The sequence below is a fragment of the Eumetopias jubatus genome, unplaced genomic scaffold (genome assembly GCF_037043125.1).
Source record: "Eumetopias jubatus isolate StellerSeaLion01/CBP00866 unplaced genomic scaffold, mEumJub1_p1.0 scaffold_6, whole genome shotgun sequence".
NCBI lineage: Eukaryota > Metazoa > Chordata > Mammalia > Carnivora > Otariidae > Eumetopias > Eumetopias jubatus.
In genome coordinates, this window is record NW_028274812.1 from 115059669 (window position 1) to 115077016 (window position 17348).

The 17348-nt window shown below is 36.7% G+C and overlaps 1 protein-coding gene across 1 annotated transcript in view; it reads right to left on the reverse strand.

The window, feature by feature from the left end:
* CMTR1 (cap methyltransferase 1) overlaps nucleotides 1-866 on the reverse strand; it is a 48083-nt gene extending 47217 nt beyond the window's left edge. Inside the window, exon 1 of the mRNA XM_028120486.2 lies at nucleotides 717-866. The gene's annotated coding sequence lies outside the window, so the exon portion shown is untranslated. The remainder of the gene's footprint in view (nucleotides 1-716) is intronic.
* Between the last annotated feature and the right edge of the window lie 16482 nt (nucleotides 867-17348).

Genomic DNA, 17348 nt, shown 5'->3' on the forward strand with positions numbered 1-17348 from the left:
CCCCCCCAAAAGGCCCATAACGAAAGCAAAAAGGGCCATCTGATTCTTAGCGACTCTGGGAAACTGCAAGCACGGGAAACTCAATGTGGACTGCGTTGGGGTGGGTGCAAAAAAAGGAGAGTAAATTGTGTGAAAGGCAGGAGATACTGATGCTCCTCTCCAAACCACCTTAGATGCGGGCCTTGCAAATCATCTACTCCAACCCTCTCGTTTTCCATTGAAAAGAATTGAGGCCCGAGAGGGAAGGCCGCACACCTTAACCAGCGCCCCGCTCAAGTGGCCCACACAGGCCAGGAGAACGTGCCCAGGCAGGGAACTTCTACGTGGAAGGCAAAAGGCCTGGTTCTACCTGCTGCTCTCCCAAGAAAGGGCTTCAAATCCCCTCTCCAGCCTTCTCTCCCAGGGTGTGGGTTTCGCACTTATTCACTGAGGGAGGAGATGAGCTCCTATGTCTCCCGGCCAGTCTTTTCATTTGAAAACAACGTGAGTGTGTGAATGTGTGCGCAGAGACGTTTGTCGGCGGCAACTCGGGCTGCCGGGAGCTGGAGGGGCAGGTGGGGGGCGGGGGAGGATTGAAGGAAGTGGGGGAGAGAGAAGGGGCGGCGAGGGTCACCACCGCCGGTGCGCGGCCGAGGCGGCGATAGAGGGGAGAGGGATGCTGAGCCCGCGCGCCCGCCCGCCCGCTCGCTCCCCCCAGGCCGCGCGTCGGCACTCACGCTGAGGGGAGAGGGTGAGCTGCCTGGGAGCGGAGAGGGGGGGCTCAGGCCGCCGTTGCCGCCGCCGCCGCCGCCGCCACCAGGCCTGGCCCTGCCTCTGCCAGAGCCGCCGCCTCCTCCCTCAGTTTCGTTTCCCCACCAGCCAGCCTGGTCCGCCGGCCGCGCTGTCGCGCTCGGGTCCCGCCCTGCGGGCTGCGCAGCTTGATGACGTCACGGGCAGCCCGAACCCTCCGCGCGGCCGGGTCCTGGCCCCGGGGAAGAAGACACAGGTTCGGGCCCGCCCCACCCCCACCCAGGGCCGTCCAGGGCGCCTGCGCGGAAGAGCGTAGGGGGAAGGATACAAAGCAAAAATAACCGAGTTATCTTCTCTTCTCGCTCTAGGGACGAGAAACAAGTATAAAAATTAAAAGAGCAGGTGTCGTCACATCACCTCATTTCACTTGATCTCATTATTATTTTCATTTTTAAAGATTAAGAGCAAGTTGAGAGAGGTAAACGGTGAACTGGTTAAGCGCAGAAACCTAATGGTGGTGTTCACTGCTGTATCCCCAACATCCTGCGTATAACACATCTTCAACAGATGTTGAACGAAGGTCGGGAGGAAGAAGGAATGCTGCCTATGGCATCTTACCATATGGAAACACATGGTTTCCCATCCCAAACCCCTCTTTCAATTTTCTGGCCAATATGGCCAAAAGTCTGCTGAACATCCTCATTCAGTCACTTCACACCCATAAATTCCAAATCTGACTTTATGTTTTCCTGTAAGCCTGCTCTTTTTCCAGTGAATGGCACCACCATTCATCCTGTTGGTCCAACTGGAAATCTGAGATGGCCCCATCTCCCTCATTTCCCAAAGCCTCCAATATGAGGCTTCACTGAATTTACCACCTAATTGTTTCTCAAATCTCAAATCCATACATCTTCTCCACCCCATTGCCACAACCCATGCACTCACCTTCTCTCCACAGGATTTCTCCAATAATCTCCAAATCATTGTTCCTGTTTCCAGTGGTGATGCCTGTAGTGTAGAAATTCAAAAAATTTATTCTGATTCTGTCACAACCTATCAATGACTAAAACTCTTCATTTGTCTTAGGGTGAAGTTAATGTCTTTAGATGGCTACAAAACTTCAGTCTGACCCAGTCTGCAGTCCTGCCTTATGTTACTGGTCCTTTCTCCCCATCCCCATGTCTCTTAAGGGTTCACCCCCCTACCTGGATAGCTCTTCTCCCTCTTTGCTTGGCTAATGTCCACTTACCCCTGAGATGTGTTTAGCATCCTTATCTGGAAATCTTTCCGGACTCTGCAAGTCTGGGTTGGCAATCCCACCCCCGAGTTCCCATAGCTTTGTCCTTCTGATATCAAAGCACTTATCTCAGTGTGTTGTGTAATGACCCCTTGACTCACTTGCCTCCCCCACTCAGTTGTAAACTTTGTACAGGAAAGGTTATCTCCGTCTGTCTGTATTAAATCCGTAAGATCCACAAGATTTAATACAGTGGCTGATAGTAGGTGCTCAGTAGATATTTATTGAATCTGTGGAAGTATGAAAGATGAATTAAGGTTAAGTGATGTGCCCAAGGTCACAGAGCTAGGAAGCAGCAAATGAGCATTTAAACCTAGGTCTCTTTGATTCTAAAGCTAAATGTTTTTCTACCTCACTAGGGGTTCTTAACATATGTGTGTTTTGGACACCTTTGGTAATCTTAAAGCTTATGGACCCATTCTCAAAATAATAATTTGAAGGGCATAAAATACAATATATAGAATCGCTAAGGAAATCAATTATATTGAAATATAATTATTTAACAAATTTTGTGATTTTTTTGTAATTTTAGTGTAAAGCATTAAACAATGCATTTAAAAATAGGAAAATTAAAGATAAAATTAGTTTTTAATATATATGAGTAAAATCAATGAATAGTGCTGAAACACTTAGATAAATATATAGAGAAAAGATGAATGTTGATTTCTACCTTATACCATATGCAAAATTAAATCAAATGGATCAGACCTAAATATAAGAGCAAAAATGATAAAGTTTGTAATAGAAAATATTAGGCAACTACAGTGAACAATAACGTATTGTATATTTGAAAGTCACCAACAGAGTAAATCTTAAAAGTTCTCATCACAAAAAAAATTATAACTGTGTGAGGTGATGATATTAATGTATTTGTGGTAATCATTTCACAATATATACATATATCAAGTCATTATGTTATACACCTTAAACTGATACTGTATGCCAATTATATCTCTACTAATAGGGGAAAAAGGAAGTTAAAAAAAAAAGAAAACATAGGAGAATATCCTTGCAGACTTGGAGTAGACAAAGTTTTTCACAAAAGACCCAAAGAGCATTAATCAGAAGAAAAAATTGTTAAAATAGACTTCATCAAAATAAAAGGCTTCACTCATCATCAGAAGACACCATTACGCAATTGAATAGGCAAACCACAGACTGAGAGAAAAACATTCACAATATGTATATCTGACAAATGACTTATACCCAAAAAATATATAACACTCAATAATAAAAAGAAAAACAGGGGCACCTGGGTGGCTCAATCAGTTAAGCGTCTACCTTCGGCTCAGGTCATGATCCTGGGGTCCTGTGACCAAACCCCACTACAGGCTCCTTACTCAGTGGGGAGTCTACTTCTCCCTCTCCCTCTGCCCCTCCCCTCCACTTGTGCATGCGAGGGTGAGTGTGCACTCTCTCTCTCTCTCTCTAAAATAATTAAATAAAATCTTTAAAAAATATATTTGGTGCAGAAAAAATATTTGAAGAAATAATGGCTGAAAACTTCCAAATGATTGGGGAAAAAAACATAAATTTATAGAGTCCAGAAGCTCATTCTCCAAACAAGAAAAACTCAAAGAAATCTATTCCCAAATGCATCATAATCAAACTGCTGAAAACTAAAGTCTAAGAAAATATCTTGAAAACAGAGAAAAACAGTCTCACATATAGAAAAACAATAATTAGAGCAACTGTGAATTTCACATCAGAAATGTCAGGAATAGGGTGCCTGGGTGACTCAGATGGTTAAGCGTCTGCCTTCGGCTCAGGTCATGATCCCAGGGTCCTGGGATCGAGTCCCACATTGGGCTCCCTGCTTCTTGGGAGCCTGCTTCACTCTCTCTCTCTCTCTCTCTCTCTCGTCTCTTATGAATAAATGAATAAAATCTTTAAAAAAAAAAAAGAAATGTCAGGAATGGAGTAAGAATGATAAAATGGCAAATATTTAGGTAAATACCATAAACTCTTTTTTTCTTTTAAGTTCTTTAAAATTCACATGAGAGTTGAAAGCAAAAAATATGACATTGTCTGATGGAGTTTCCAATGGATGTAGATGTATTCTATGTATGGCAATTATAACATAAATGGGGGAGGGCAAAATAACCTATAAGGTGGCAAGGTTTCTATATTCCAACAAAGGTTGTAATATATTAATTCTAAATAGACCGTGAAAAGTTAAGTACACATATTGTAATCCCTAGAGCAACCCCTTAAAAAAGATTTAGGAATTCCAACTTCTGGAATGGCGTCATAAGGACCTCTAAAAATAGTCCTCCTAAAAGCAAAGAAAACACAGGCAAATTTGTCAAAATCAATTTTTTTTAGAACTTTGGAAATTAACCAAAGACTTGCAACAGTGGAAGGAGGGTTTCCTCAGGAAAAATGATTTCAGTAAGAACAATGAATTTTGTGGCATTTTAACTTGCCCCAATCCTATCCCCTTATCACCGGCTCATCTACGACTATCAAGTGGTAGACTTGAAAACCAACCACATCACAACTATGGTAGCTATGAAAACCAGCAATCTAGCAACAATTGACAGGACCAAACGGGTTTGGAGCTCCTCCAAAGCCCCACCTCCTAGTGAATTATCTCTATTTTAACTATCTGGTGGCTTGCTGAAAAATTCCATTCTCAGAGCATGTCTTCATTTTATCTGACTCAGAGGTTACTCTGTGCAAACAGTTCTATTTGCAAAGCACTATCAAAAATAATCAGTGACAAGCATTACCAGTTGGAGCTAACAAAAACTGAAAATAAAACATGTGAGAATGAGTTGCTCAAAGGGGTCTCTAAAAAGCCCTAGAATATTCGTAGGTATCTAGAAGGCTACAGGAATATGCAAGGCTGTTCATGTGCCTAGGAAAAACCTGAGAAGGCCCTAATCTCTCACCTCTGACCTACTGTGACGTTCTGCACAAGCAGGGAGTGAGGATAAAGGCAGAGTTAGTTGTAAACTGCCTGTCAGAGCACTGAAGCCATACCCCAACATGCACACACCAACCTTGACAAAGGCTAGGAGATTTATTGGTTCCAGGCATTTAAGGAAATCTGTCTGGTCATTAGCTGATCATTAAACTAACCAGGCAGAGACTTCAGTGGCCATCCATGACAACGAATGCAAACTTCACAGAATTAATTCAGGAAAATCACTAAAAAATAGCAACAAAACCAAACTAGTGGGGGGGGGTGTCACATTATTTTAAACATTCAGTTTTCAACACACAAAGAAATGATAAAGTATGACTCATTCAAGGCGGGGGGGAGGAAGAAGCAGCTAGTAGAAACTCTACCAGTGAATGCCCAAAAGTTGAACCTAGCAGACAATGACTTTAAATCATCTATTATAATATGTTCAAAGAATTAAAGGAAACTATGTCCAAAGAATTAAAAGAAAGTGTGAGGGAAGTGTCTCACCAAATAGAGAACATCAATAAAGAGATAGAAATTATGTTTTAAAAAGGACAAAGTAGAAATTCCAGCACTGAAAAGTACAATAACTGACATGAAAATTTCACTATTGGTGCTTATTATGGACTGATTTTCCTCTGTAAAATTCATATATTGAAGCTCTAACTCCCAATGTGACTGCATCTGGAGATAAGGCTTTTAGGAGGCAACTAAGGTTAAACGGGGTCATAAGGTCGCCTCAATAAGATTAACAGCTGACTTCGCATCAGAAATCATGGAGGCCAAAGGGCAATAGGATGACATATTCAAAATGCTTAAAGAAAAATACGGTCAACCAAGAATTCTATATCCAGCAAAACTTAAAAAAAATAGCAACAAAAACAAACTGGGGGGGTGGGGGTCATAAAGAAGAAATTGAGACATTCCCAGATAAACAAAAGCAGAATTTGTTATTACCAGACTTGCCTTACAAGAAATACTGAAATGAATCCTTCAAGCTGAAGGAAAGGACACTAGACAGTAAATTGAATCCACACAAAGAAATGTATAGCACCAGTAAAGGTTGCCTCAAATCCATTTTGGGAATAAGCAAATGAAAAACAGTAAATAAATTACATTCAGAGTTCTCTGTCTTATATTCCCTGCCAAATTCATAACTGTCACTTAATCAGAAAACAAAGTCAGAAGTATCTTGAGAGGATGTATTTTTATTTCTTACTTAATAAATAATATGAATTTTTTAAAGTATACACAGAGATAAAGTCAAAAACTCACTATATCAATTAAAATGGAATTTTTTTACTTTTATAATTTATTTTGTTTAAATTCAATTAGTTAACATAGTGTATCATTAGTTTCAGATGTAGAGTTCAATTATTCATCCGTTGCATAACACCCAGTGCTAAGTACATCACATGCCCTCCTTAATACCCGTCACCCAGTTACCCCATCCCTCCACCCCCTTTCCCTCCAGCAACCCTGTTGGTTTCCTATAATTAAAAGTCTCTTATGATTTGTCTCCCTCTCTGATTTCATCTTATTTTATTTTTCCTTCCCTTCCCCTATGATCATCTGTTTTGTTTCTTAAATTCCACATTGAATGAAACCATATAATTGTCTTTCTCTGATTGACATGTCACTCATAAAATGGAATCTTTTAAAATTTCAAATAATCCAAAAAAGTCAAGAGAGGGGAGACAGAGGTATGGAAAACAGAACAAACAGATATAAATAATAAAATGGTAGACCTATATAGCCAAATATATCAATAATTGTATTTAGTCTCAATGGTCTAAACACATCAATTAGAAGACAAAGATTGTCATAAAGGATAAAAGAATCAAGAACCAACTTATACACTATCTATAATAATTCACTAAATATAAGGGTCAGTTAAAATTAAAAGAATCGAGAAATGATATACCAAGCAAACACTGACCAAAAGAAAGCTGAAAGATCTATAATAATATCAGTCAAAGTAGACTTCAGAGTGAGGAAAATTATCAGGAATAAAGAGAGACATTGCATGGGGCACCTGGGTGGCTCAGTTGGTTATGGATCCAACTCTTGATTTTGGCTCAGGTCATGATCTCAGGGTCCTGAGATTGAGCCCCACATCAGGCTCTGTGCTGAGTGTGAAGTGCTTGAGATTCTCTGCCTTTCCCTTTCCCTCTGCCCCTCCCTGCACGCGCTTTGCGCATGCACACACACACACACACACACACACACTGTCTCAATAGTAAATAAATAAATAAAGACATTGCACAATGGTAAAGGGATAAATTCATCAAGAAGATATAACAATCTTAAATATGTATGTATGTAACAGAGCTTCAAAATAAAAGTGAAGACAGATGGAAATGAAAGGAAAAATGAACAACTCCACAATTATGGTTGGTGACTTGATTTCTCAGTAATCAGTGGGACAGGAGACAAAAATCAGCAAAAATATAGAAAAACTGAACAACTTCATCAACCAACTGGATCTAACAAACACTTAGAGAATACTTCATCCAACGACAGTGGAATACACTTTCAAGTACACATGTGCACCAAGATAAACCATATTCCATATCATTAAACAAAACTGAATAAACTTAAAATAATAGAAGTCATAAAAAGTAAGTTCTCTCTGTAACATTAAAGTAGAAATCAGTAACAGAAAGATAACTGAAAAATCTCCAAATACTTGGTAGTTATTTTAATTACTCTAAATGACCTATGGGTCAAAAAGAAATCTCATTAAAGAGTATTTTGAACAAAATAAAAATAAAACATAAAATAATTTCCAGGATGCAGCTAAACCATGCATCCAGGTAAATTGCAAATAATGCATTTAATGCACATATCAGAAAAGAAGAAAAACTGCAATAAAAAAAACAAAGCTTCCACTTTAAGAAAATAGAAAAAGAAGAGCAAATAAACTTAAAGTAAGCAGAAGAAGGACATAATAAAAATAAAAACAAAAATCAATGAATTCAAAACAGAAAAAAAAAAGAAATTAAAAGCTGGTTCTTTGAGGGGCACCTGGGTGGCTGTCAGTTAAGCATCCTACTCTTCATTTGGGCTCAGGTCATGATTTCAGGGTCATGATATCAAGCCCTGCGTCACAGGCTCTGCACTCAGCAGGGATCCTGCTTAAGATTTTCTCTGCCCCTCCCACCCTCTCTCTCAAAAAAAAAAAAAAAAAAGAGCAAGAACAACAACAAAAAACCCTTAAGCCTAAAAGCTGGTTCTTTGAAAAGATTAGTAAAATTAATAATATTTTTGCCATACTGACCAAGAAAAAAAGAAGGTATAAATTTCTTTTACCAGAAATGAGAAAGGGAGTATCTTTATAGACCTTGCAGACATTAGAAACATAAGGGAATAGTAAGAACATCTCTACACATATAAATGGACCAATCGATATCAACCAATTCCTTAAAAACTACAAACTACCAAAACTTACCCAAGAAGAAATAGATACTGAAATAGTTCTATGTCTGTTAAAGAAATTGACTTCATAGTTTTATTTAAAAAAAAAAAACTTCAAAATAAAATTGAGGTCCAGATGGCTTCACTGTTGAGTTCTTCGAAACATATAAAGAAGAAATTACATCAGTTCTACACAATCTCTTCCAGAAAATAAAAGAAGAAAGAACACTGCCTGATACCAAAATGAGCTAAAGACAGTAGAAGAAAAGAAAATTGCAGATCAACATCCCTCATGAAAATTAGAAACAAACATCCTAACCAAAATACTAGCAACTCAAATCCAGCAACGTATATAACAAAAATTCTACTCCATGCCCAGGTAGGGTTTATCCCAGGAATACAACACTAATTAAATATTTAAAAGTCAATCAATGTAATCCATCATATTAACAGACTTAAAAATCAAACCTCATGATAGCAATTGATACAAAAACTATTTAACAAAATTCAGCAGTCATTTATTATTAAAAATTAATTTAGGGGCGCCTGGGTGGCTCAGTCATTAAGCATCTGCCTTTGGCTCAGGTCATGATCCCAGGGTCCTGGGATCGAGCCCTGCATCAGGCTCCCTGCTCTGCGGGAAGCCTGCTTCTCCCTCTCCCACTCCCCCTGCTTGTGTTCCCTGTCTCGCTGTGTCTCTCTCTCTGTCAAATAAATAAATAAAATCTTTAAAAAATTAATTTAAAAAGGATATATATACATATATTAATTATCATAATATAATGTAGTGATATGTAATTATATGTTATTTATCCTAATTAACAGTAAAGATCTGAATTTTTTTATCTGAGGTCAAAAACAAGGCAAGGATAAACACTCTCACCAGACATATTCAAATCATACTGGAAGTCCTAGCCAATGTAATAGGGCAGGAGAAAAAAGACATATGATTGGAAAGGAAGGAAGAAGAGGATCTTATTCACACACAACACAATATCTAAAAGATAATCCCAAAGAAGCTACAAAAAAGTTCCTAGAATTAATAAGTGAGTTTTTTAAGTTTGCAGAATTCAATGTCAACAGATATAAATTGACATTCCTATGTGCTAGCAATTAACAATTGGACATCATATTTTTAAAAACATCATCTACAAGCTTCAAGAAAATTAAATATTCTAACAAAACTTGTTCAAGGTATGTCTTTAGAAAAAAAAACAGCTATAAGGTACTGATGCAATAAATCAAAGACAACCTATGTAAAGGGAAATGCCACATTCATGGACTGGATGACTCTGTATAATTAAGATGTCAATTATTCTTAAATGATCTATTGATTTAGAGGAATTCCAATAAAAATTCCAGCAGGAGTATATATATATATATATATATATATATATATATATATATATATACACACACACATTGATTTTAAAATTTATGTGGAAAAGCAAAGAAATTTGGATAGCCAAAAACAGTCTCAAAAAAGAAGAAGAAACGTGGAGAGTTCATACTCCATGATTTTAAGACTTATTATAAAGCTTCAGTGATCAAGGCAGTGTAGTGATGGTAAAGACATAGACACATAATCAATGGAACAGAATATAAAGGTCATAAATGGACTCATACAAACATGGCCAATTGCTTTTTGACAAAGGCAGCTCAATGGAGAAAAGGTTGTCTTTTCAAAAGAGGGTGTTAGAACAGCAATTAAATACCCATATGCAAAATCATCATCATCTTGAAATAAACTGCAACTTTATACAAAAATTAAACCCAAATGGATCGTTGATCTAAACATAAACTCTAAAGCTATAAACTTTAAGAAAAAAAAAATAGGAGGAAATCTTCATAATGTTGGTTTAGGCAACAAGTTCATAGATATGGCACCAAAATCATGATGATCCATAAAAGAAAACATTGACAAATTGACTGCATCAAAACTGAAAACTGCTCTGTAAAAGACTATTAAGAAAATGAAAAGAGAAGCTATAGTCTGGGAGAAAAGATTTGCAAATCATATAGCTCACTATGGACTTGTATCCAGAATATATAAAGAACTCTCAATATTCAACAAACAACCCCATTTTTCAAATGGGCCAAAGATTAAGCAGATAGCTTACCAAATAAAATATATGGATGACGAATAAGCACCTGAAAAGATACTCAACATCATTAGGGAAATGCAGATTAAAACCACAGTTAGATACACACCTATTAGAATGGCTACAATTTTTTAAAAATCTGGTAATACTAAGTGTGGTGAAATACAAAGCAATTGAAACTCTTATATGTTGCTGGTGGGTGTACAAAATGGCACAAGCAATCTCGATATACTTTATTTGGCAGTTTGGCAGTGTCTTACAAACTTAATACATATACACATCTTGTTACCCAGCAGTCACACTTATCTACTTACGCCATATAAATGAATCTTTCTTTTTAAGATTTTATGTTTAAGTAATCTCTACACCAAACGCGGGACCTGAGTTCACAACCCCAAGATCAAGAGTTGCATGCTCTTCTGACTGAGCCAGCCAGGCGCCCCTGTATAAGGAATCTTAAGTTCACACAAAAACCAAATACAAATGTTTATATAGTGAGTAGCTCTATTCATAAGTGTCAAAATCTGGAAAGAACGGAAGTGTTCTTCAATAGGACGATGGGTAAACAAACTATGGTATACCTACATAATAGAATGCCACAGAAGCAATAAAAAAGAACTACTGACATAGGCAACAACATGAAAGAATTTCAAATGCTGAGTAAAAGAACCCAGGCTCCAGTGATTACATACTGTATGATTCCATCGACATAAACTTCTGGAAAAGACAAAACTATAGGGACAAAGAATAGATCAGTGATTGTTATGAGTTAGGAATGGAAGGGGAGTGGGGAGGAAGGTTTGATCATAAAACAAATGGGATCCATGAAGGACTATTTAGAGTGATGCAACTATTTTATATCCTGATTGCGGTGGTGGTTACCCAGATCTACATGTGTTAAAACTTATAGGACCCCACACCAAAAAGCCAATTTGACTGTATGTTTTTAGTTATCAAGAACACACAAATTTAAACCATAATGAGGGGCACCTGGGTGGCTCAGTTGGGTATCTGATTCTTGGTTTTGGCTGAGGTCATGATCTCAGGATCGTGAGGCAGAGCCAATGATAGGCTCCACGCTCAGTGAGGGGAGTCTGCTTCCCCTCTCCCTTGCCCTCTGCCCCTCCCCCCACTCACGCACTCTCTCTCTCTCAAATAAATAAAATAAAATCTTTAAAAAAAATTCTCTCCCCCTCCCTCTGCCTCTCCCCCTCTCTAAAAACAAAAAAAACAAAAAACAAAAAAACTGGATGCCTGGGTGGCTCAGTTGGTTAATTGTCTGCCTTCGGTTCAGGTCAGGATCCCAGGGTCCTGGGATGGAGTCCCGTGTTGGGCTCCTTGCTTGGTGGGGAGCCTGTGTCTCCCTCTGCCTTCCACTTCCCCTGCTTGGGCTCACTCTCTCTCTCTCTCTCTCTCTGACAAATAAATAAATAAAATCTTTAAAACAACAACAACAAAAACCATAATGAAACACCACTTTACACCCACTAGAATGGCTAAAATTAAATATACAGTACAGACAAAACCAAATGTTGGCAAAGGTATGGAGCAACCAGGACTCTCCTACGTCACTTAGAAATCACTGTGGCAATTTCTCATGAAGTTAAAAATAACTTATTCTATGACCCAGCCATTTCACCTCTAGGTATTTACAAGAGAAATGAAAACATATGCATATGAAAAGACTTATACATGAACGTTCAGAGCAGCTTTATTGGTAATCACCTCAAACATAAAATACTATGCCAAAGAAGCCAGGCATAGAAGAGTATATACGCTATGATTCCATTTATATGAAGTTCAAGAAGTGTTGAAACTAATCAATGGTGATATCAGAACAGTGGCTGGTTCTGGAACAGAATTGCCTGAAAAGTGCTGTGAAGGAACTTTCTGAGGTGCTATAAATGTTTTACATTTTGATTGAACTGGTGGTCACACAGGGACATACATTGTCAAAATTTGTAGAACTGTTCACAGTTAACAATGTGATATAGCTGGATGTAAAATTTACCTCAATAAAAAATTACCATATATATCATATACATGTATGTCAGTGAGAAAGCTGTTATCTAGTTTAAATAAGAAAACTGAATTGTGAGCTGGTCTTTACACTCATGTTTTGTTGAACATTCAATCAATTTTTAATTTTTGTTTTGATGGTCAGAAGTGTTGAAAAGTCCCACTTGCAGATTCATAAAGATGTATTGTTACAAATGGAATTAAAGCTTCTAGAGTGTTTTTTAAAATCAAGGCAAGAATAATCCTATCTCAGGGAATACCAGAATTCTTCAAGTATGCTTGAGTTAAACTTCAATTATTTTTTTGGTCTAAGATCAATGAATTAATCTTCAATTAGGTCATCTTAACATCTTTGATTCAGCTTATATAAGAAAGAAATGGATTGCATATTTATGGTTCAATTTAGGAGCCATCAAGGTAGAAATAACTTTTGAAGGACTTCTGAAGTGTTCCAGAAATTTGCAGATTTCTTTTTTCAAAGAAATTGCCAGAATTTTGTATCACAACTCCATCTTAGACAAGCATATCCTCCAATTTCTTTTTTATCAATTATTTAACCAGGTATGTTTTAAATTTTTTAGGAAGCATCTGTAATGTTGACTTCGTAACATTGAATTGAAAGGTTTAACTCATTCACATGGTTAAAAGTATATGCCAGGTAAGACAATACATAGATAAAATTCTTTTTCTCATGTCCCAAGGGTAAATTTTTTCCTCTTTTTTAAATTTCAGTTAAAGTAAAACTTCTGTCCTTAGAAGGGGAGAAAGAAAAAGGAGGGAAAAAAAACCATAGAGGATGGTTTTTTCTTAAGGATAGAGAACAAACTGAGGGTTGATGGAAGGAGGTGGGTGGGGGATGAGCTAGATGGGTGATGGGTATTAAAGAGGGCACTTGCTGCGATGAGTTCTGGATGTTGTATGTAAGTGATGAATCTCTGAATTTTACTGAAACCAATATTGTACTGTATGTTAACTAACTAAAACTTAAATTTAAATTAAAAAAAACAAAAACAAAAACAAAAAACTTCTGCCCTTAGTTCAAAAAAGTGCTTGAAGTCATATCCTCATGAAGGCCAGCGAATTTCTGTATGGTAGAGAAGGAATTCATATTTTGCTCTCAACTTTATAGCAAATTTTAAAATGCATTTGACTCAAAGATCTGCCTCAGATCAAGTTGGTGACATTTAGGGCTATTGACAAAACTTCTTTTTCAGGGTTATTAGAAAAATCTTGTTGTCAGTGTATGTCTGCATAAAAAAGACAATGAGGGATAAGAAAAGTTTCCTTTTTCATGAGAGTAGCAAAATTAGATGCATTACCAAGCATCTCAAGACCTCCATCTGTGCAGAAAGTGAAGGTTTTCTTTCCAAAGTTTTATTTGGCAAAAAATATTTTTACCATTCTCAAATTGTCCAAAGCCTTTAGAGCTTCCAAAAGGACTCACAAAATAAGAATTCTTACTTGATGATATCAGCACGTGTACAGGAAACAGAGAGGGACCTGGCTACATTGAGAGATATCTGTGGAGAGACACATCTTATTTAGATGCCCTTTCAGGCTGGACACATGTATGATGCTCTTTCAATTTTGCTAACATTATACCTCAATTCACATTAATTTTTATACATATCACGCCCCACTCTGGCCTTTGTGGGTTCCATCACATTCAATAATGTAAGTAAAATGATAGAAAACATGGTCTTCATCATCTGTCCTTTTCTTTGACATTTCATTTTAAATTGGGTTTGTAAAAAATATACAAAATAAAGCTAAAATAAAACATTTGATCCAATTTGCTTAGTTTTTTTTAAATTTTGCAATAATTTAAGACTTATAGAAGACTTCAAGAATAATACAAAGAATTCCCATAGACCCTGGACTATATTCCCCAATTGTTAACATTTTACCACATTTACTTTATCATTTTTCTCTCTATATATTATGCACCTATATTCTCTTTATACATATGTAGTTTTCTCTTTTATCATTTCATACAAAAATACATACACATTCATCTTTATGGAAATATGTATTGGTTTTTTTTTTTTAACTGTTTGAAAGTAAATTGCAGACAGGATACCTCTTTATCCCTAAATACTAAAGTATTTGTTTCATAAGAATAGGGATAATCTTTTACTTAACCAGAGTATAATGATCAAAATCAGGAAGTTACCATTGATATGCTACTTTAATCTACAGACCTTATTTATATTTCACCAATTGTCCCCTAATGTCCTTTATAGTAAATAATAATTTTTTGGATGAATAAAGAAAATGTGCTACACACACACACAATGGAATAAGGAAATCCTGTCATTTGCAACAACATGGATGAACCTGGAGGGCATTATGTTAAATAAAATAAGTCAGGCAGAGAAAGACAAATACAGCATGGTTATCACTTACATGGGGAATCTGAAGGGAAAAAAAAAGCTCATAAAAACAGAGTAGAAGAGTGATTGCCAGGGATTGGGAGGTAGGGGAGAGAGGGAGAGGTTGGGAAGAGTATAGAAATTGTCAGTTACAAGATGAATAAGGTCTGATGATCTAATATACAACATGATGACTATACTGGGTAATACTGTATTGTATAATGGCAATTTGCTAAAAGAGTAGAACTTAAATGTTCTCACAAAATAAAGGTAAATATATGAAGTGATGGATGTGTTAATTACCTTGATGGGGGAATCCATTAACGATGTATACATGTATCAAATTATCACACTGTACACTTTAAACATCTTATGATTTTATTTGTGAATTATACCTCAATAAGGTTGAAAAAAAATTTTCTCGTCCAATCCAGGATCATTTGTCAAATTATGTAATGTCACTTTAGTCCTCTTTAATCTGGAACAGTTCCTAAGTCTTTTGTCATTCATAATTTTGACATTTTTAAAAAGTTATTTTGTGGAATGCTTCTCAATTGGAATTTGTCTAATGCTTCCTCATGATTGAATTGGAGTTACACACTTTTGACAAGAATACCATAGACATGATATTGTGTTCCTCTTATTGGTGGGGAACATGATGTCAATTTGTATCATTACTAATGATGGTAACTTTGATCACCTGTTTAAAGGGGTGTCTGTCAAGTTTCTCCACTGTAAAGTTACTAGTTTTCCCTTTCCAATTAACAAGCATTTGGAAACTATATAGGTGTTTTATTCCTCATCAAACTTTTACTAACTAGTTTTAGCATCTGATAATGACTCTTGGCTAAATCGATTTTTACTGTGATATCTACTAAATGGTGACTTTCTTTTTTTTTTAAGATTTTACTTATTTATTCGAGACAGAGAGACAAGAGAAAGCAGGAGCAGGAGGAGGGGCAGAGGGAGAGGGAGAAGCAGACTCCCTACTGAACAGGGAGCCTGAAGCGGGGCTTGATCCCAAGACCCTGAGATCATGACCTGAGCTGAAGGGAGATGCTTAACCAACTGAGCCACCAGGCGCCACTAAATGGTTTCTAACTACTTTCTGACTATCCAGCTTTTATTCCTTCTGACTTTAATGGTTGGTATTCTATTGTAAGAAGTTTTCCTTCTCCTTAATGTATGTATGTATGTATGTATGTATGTATGTATGTATGTATGTATGTGGTTATAATAGCATTCAGTTATTATACACTACTGTTATTTATTTTAAGGCTCCAAGCGACATTTTTGAAACCAATTTTTGTATGATTTTTAAGTAAATTGTTTTTCATGAACCTAGAGGGAAATAAGTAATTTGTATGTTAAGTAAAATGATGTTCAAGAGATACGTATAAGTTATAAAACAAGGCACATTTTATACTTTATCTGGTTTTATCACCTTTATTGACTTTTAATCCTCAGATAAGCATATGGATTATAGCAGCAATAGCTCAAGAATTCTATCTTCCCAAGAATCTGGTTTTTGTTGCAAATGATATTGAATGGCTCTCTGTGCCTTCCTAGAAATAGTGGTTCTTGTTTTTTGTATCATTTGGTTTTTTACAAGATTTTTATTATCATATATATCACATCACACAGTAATACAGCGTTTTAATAATTGTTTATCATCTGTTTTTAAGATAGTTAAGAAATGAGGAAAAATACATTTCTAGAGTCTTTCATATTAACCCACATATTTACCATTTCTGGTGCTCCTAATTTATTCCTGTGGATTTGAGTCATTTTGTAGTGTCATTTCCTTTCAGTCTGAACAAATTCCTTCAGTGTATCTTAAAGGCAGTTCTGCTAGCAACAAATTTTCTGTCTTTATCTAGAAATGTCTTTATGTGACCTTCCTTTTTGAAGGGTAGTTTTGCTGGGTAGAGAATTTTTCATTCAGCCCATTGAATTTGTCATCCCACAGTCTTCTGTCAGCCATTGTTTCTGATGAGAAGTCAGCCAACAGTGGTATTGATGCTCCCTGTATATGATGATTTTTCTCTTTGTATTTCAATAGTCAGACTATGATGTGTCTAGGTACGGATCTCTTCGCATTAATCTTACTGGAGGTTTGCTACATTCTTGCATATATAGATTCATGTTTTCATCAGATTTGGGAAGTTTTTGACTAGTATTTCTTTTAAAAAGTCTTCCCTTTTAGTGCGGATGCGGCCCATGTTGGCAGGTTAAAAAAAAAAAAAATCTTCCCTTTTAGCTCTCTCCCCTCCTTTTCTTCTTGGGATACAAACCTTAGATATATGTTGACAATATTGATGTTGTCCCACAGTCTCTGAGCACTATTTATTTTTCTTCAATTTTTTTTTCAATCTTCAGATTGGGTAATTTTTAAAAAAATTTTTATTTATTTACTTGAGAGAGAGAGAGAGAGAGCAAGAGAGAGCACAGGTGGGTGGAGGGGCTGAGGGAGAGGGAGAAGCAGGCTCCTGGCTGAGCAG